General features: G+C 39.1%; 1 pseudogene; it reads right to left on the bottom strand.

Annotated features, from left to right (window-relative positions):
• Positions 1-505: 505 nt before the first annotated feature.
• Positions 506-1,385, bottom strand: LOC112656710 (methylsterol monooxygenase 1-like; annotated as a pseudogene).
• Between the last annotated feature and the right edge of the window lie 3,200 nt (positions 1,386-4,585).

Here is a 4,585-nt window from a genome sequence, read left to right as displayed (position 1 = left end):
AAGAGTTGTATAGTACAGGAAATTCAATTCATAGTCTAGAACTAAAATTGACCACAGCCTCAACCAATTCAGGGGTGGGGTTGCTGGGGAGAGGGGAAAGTAAAAGCTATGAAAGTATTATTTCACTGGGCAAAGGGTGGAAACAGGGGGACAGAGACCAGGAGGCCAGGAGAGTAACTTTTCATGGTGGAAATAGTTGGTATCGTGTTTTCAAATAGTGGTAGAGAAATATGTGTTTGTTTCTTAAAATAAGTGGAAATATATCACTAGTGGTATAGTAAAACTTCAAAATTAAGAGAAGAAATGGAATTACTTATCCCTGAACAAACCAGCAAAAATAACGAGAAGAATAAAATGGAAATCATAGCTTAAGATACTTTATGTTAAGTATTTGATACATACTGTTCAAAAAAGAAAATTCAGCTGAGTAAATGTAAGGATCTGATTGGCTTTATGCAATAATGCATGAATTGGGCAGCATCCCATCTGGCAGATGGAAGGCAGGTTCGTCAGGGTTGGCTTCAGGGGCAGAGAGTGTCCTTCCTCAAGGCCTGCCCTTCCTGGGGGTGAGGGGTGGGGCATCTGACTGAGTGACTGAGCACACAGGCCTTTCCCTTTCAACCAAGGGGGATGAGTCGCGGGGGCAGTGCTTGCTCCAAAGCTCCACACAGAGTTCTGATGCCCCCAGGGTCTTGCTTGATTTCTTCCTCTGCTCTATTCTGCTTCTCCAACCTTCCTGTCTCTCATGTTGATCCCTGAAAAACATCCTGCTCCCTATACTCTGTCTCTGCATCTGATTCCAGAAAACTCAGCCTGTGATTCCACGTATTCTTATAGTGTGAAGAATTTGGCCAGTTTCCATAATTGAAAGCATCAATAGCGCAGACGATTTAAAGACTTTTCCTTTTGTGATGTAAGAGGAAATAGTGCCAGGTAGCCTCAGTCACCGCACAGCTAAAGCATCTTGCCAAAAGCATACACCATCTTGGCATCCCTTCCCAATCATAAGGTGTATCAAAATACTCTGTAAAATAATAAGTTCCACAGATCAAAGGAAGCTGGATACAAAAGTGATTAAAGAGAAGTACTTTAAAACATTTCCATTGGTTTTCCCATGTTTCTGGTTTATCCTTTTGAATTTTGTACTTTTTCATGAAAGGTATAAATTGGAACAAAAATCCAGGTAAACAGAACAAGAAATAAAGAACTTCGTGGACTATCAAGGATCCCCATGTTGCAATCTGGAACTTTGCATAATTATTCAACATACAGTTCCAAGCATTGTTAAATGGTTCTTGTAGGGGGTTCTCAGGTAAAAGAGAATCTACATACTCTACAGCCAAGGATGCTGAACTAAAGATGCTGATACTTTAATTTGTTGCCATTTTTCAAATCTCTGCAGAAAGCCTTAGAATTCTGGCCGAACGGCAGGAATTGAGGCTACCTGGCACTATTTCCTGCATAAGCTCTTACATCACAAAAGAATATATAAATATATTCATAAAGTTCATCGTGAGTTTCAGGCTCCATTTGGAATGGAAGCTGAATATGCACATCCTTTGGAAACTCTGATTCTTGGAACTGGATTTTTCCTTGGATTCATGCTTTTATGTGATTATGTCATTCTCCTTTGGGCATGGGTAGTCACCCATTCGTTTGATAGAAACTATTGATGCCCATAGTGGCTATGACATTCCCCTGAACCCTTTATTTATTATTATTTTTTTTTCAGATTTTTTAAATTGAAGTTCAATTTACCAACATATAGCATATCACCTAGTGCTCATCCCATCAAGTGCCCCCCTCAGTGCCTGTCACCCAGTCACCCCAACCCTCCACCCACCTCCCTTTCCACTATCCCCCTGAACCCTTTAAATCTGATCCCTTTCTATGCTGGTTCTCAGCATCATGATTTCCACCACATGAACTTCATCAGAAACTATGCTTCCACATTTACATGGTGGGATAGAATTTTCGGAACAGACTCTCAGTTTATTGCTTATAATGAAAAGATGAAGAAGATTGAGAAAAAGATGCAATAAATATCTCATCTCCACCATCCGGAAAGCACACACCTTCCCTGAATTGAAGCGAGTAGCTCACATTGCTTCTGCGGAGCAGAAATAAGTGTCTTGGCTGCTCAGTGATACAAAGAACATTAACAACGTTTAATTATCTTCCTAGTGGGAACTTTTTCTACTTTACATAAAAGTTCTGTATGTGTAGAAATAAGTAAATATATAACGAAGTGTGATTTCGTGAGGAGGTTGTAAAGGCCGTGTTGCTAACCTTACAGAAAGGTTTTAGGTAATGGAAGAAGAATCAGTCTGTCTTTCCCCTGTAACACCAGAGGCCTGAAGCTAAGATTGGTCTTTAAAATCCTGTAAATACATAGTGGCCATTTCAGTATCTCTTATCAGGGTGTTGGCCTCATATTGAACTTTAAAAATTTTCTGGAATTTGCCTAAACATCCAAGTATCATGGGTCGTACCATATGGGTTGACAGGGAGATTGAGGTGGCCAAGTCAGGAGAAGCCCACCCCAAGAACTTCCACTCTGGTCCTGAGCTGACTGATTCTCCTTCTTTGAGAAGCCCTATTTGGATGGCAATGTGCTACTGGTATCTATAAATTAAGGCGTTTTCGAACTGTAAATGGAATATTTTAGTCCAAAGGTTTTCGGGTTACTTGATTTTTTTTTAAAGAGTTTTATTTCTGCTATTTACCCTTTCATTTTTGTATATCAAGTTTTCATTATACTTAAAACTATATCTTGAAATGTTGTGAAGTGACTTGCTGTATTTTCACTTTGAACTATTGAAATAAATGTGATTTTTTTTGGTCTGATTATCTGGTTTCCGATTTTGGACATCAGTAGTGCTTTTTTTAAATATCTTATTCTTATAAGGAAAAGTACAGGAGTCATTAAATTTTGTTTTGGTTTTTAGAAGTCATTAGATTATTAAGTTTTGTAATAAAAGGAATAATTCTGCTTTAAAAAAAAAAACAAAAAAACTTTTCCTTGGGCAGTCCGGGTAGCTCACCAGTTTAGCGCCACCTTCAGCCCAGGGCGTGATCCTGGAGACCCGGGATCGGGTCCTATGTTGGGCTCCCTGCGTGGAGTCTGCTCCTCTGCCTGTGTCTCTGCCTCTCTCTCTCCTCTCTGTGTATTCTCATGAGTAAATAAATAAAATCTAAAAATAAAATGAAATAAAGACTTTTCCTTAAAAGAAACAACGTAGATAATCCAGCCCTCCAATCCCAGCCCCCTTTTCGATCAATCCCATTTCTAAAACCTGAGTGCATGTGAGTGTCTACAGGTCAAGACAATGAACAGAAATCAAATATCTTCCTGCTACTACTCACTCAGCTCCATCTGCCCAGCATTTTGGTAAGATGGTGCAACACTGGTCTGTCATAAACTTTTGGTCTAGGAGAGGTAAGATGTCTTTGGCCCCGCAGGTCAAAAGGAGCAAGGAGGCGCACAGCTAGTGCAGGCCTGCCACATGTTATTCCTCTTCTGACAAACTTTTACTGAACCCACAATCAAATAGTAGTCATGGTAGGTTTCCAAGTTACTAGCAACTGCAGTTTTGCCCAAAGTTAATAATGATCACGTACTTTCATCATTGAAAGGGCTCTCGACCATTTATGGACCATTGGTTCAAGAAGTCCTATCTGGGAGCCTGGGTGGCTCAGTCAGCTAAGGGTCTGCCTTTGGTTCAGGTCATGATCCCAGGGTCCAGGGATTGAGCCCCGAGTCCAACTCCCTGCTCAATTGGGAGAATGCTTCTCCCTCTACCCCCCGCTCGTGCTCTCTCTCTCAAATAAATAAATAAAGTCTTTAAAAAAAGACCCTATTTTACCCTTCTGTGCAACTGTCAATGTGGTAACACTTTAAAATTAGATGGTCAACAATTAAATTGTAAGATACTTATCTAAATTAGTAATATGCATTAAGCTTTAACATAATAGATATTAAAAACTGTCAAATTTTAAGGACATTAGAATATTAATCCTATGTTTGAAAACTGCTATCCTATAAAATGTACTATTTTTGTAAATACTTTATCCCAAATCCCATTCTTCACATTAATTAAGTACTGCTGAAATGATCAGACTTATTTTGTAAAAATTCAATTTCTGAGTTTTCGGAGCCTTTGCCCACACAGTCTATGAAATACAACACTTTTTAAATTAATTTGTGTCTGTGATAAATGTGTCTTCGCATTTTACTGCTAGAGAAATATACCAGTAATCCTATTTTTGCTGTTCTGTCTGGCACAATGAATTTGTGTGGGTTGCGCTCTGGGCAAACTAGATTATTGGGTGAATTTAAACAGACATTTAAAAAATATATATGTACACACACACACACACACACACACACACATTTCTTTTAGAATAAGAGAAACTGATTGGCAAGAATTTTGTTTGGAAAGAAGCCTTCCCTTTCTACTGGCAGCCTTCTCTTCTTCCAGTCTGGTCTCATGAACACATGAACAGTAATACACGCTCATTCTTCCACTACAAAATTACTATTAATAATCACAGAGCTTTAGTATCTAGCACACAGATCCTGATA

The sequence above is a fragment of the Canis lupus genome, chromosome 37, assembly GCF_003254725.2.
Source record: "Canis lupus dingo isolate Sandy chromosome 37, ASM325472v2, whole genome shotgun sequence".
In the NCBI taxonomy this organism is placed as follows: Eukaryota; Metazoa; Chordata; class Mammalia; order Carnivora; family Canidae; genus Canis; species Canis lupus.
Note: the sequence above shows the minus strand (reverse complement) of the source record. Positions and strands in the feature narration are given on the sequence as shown.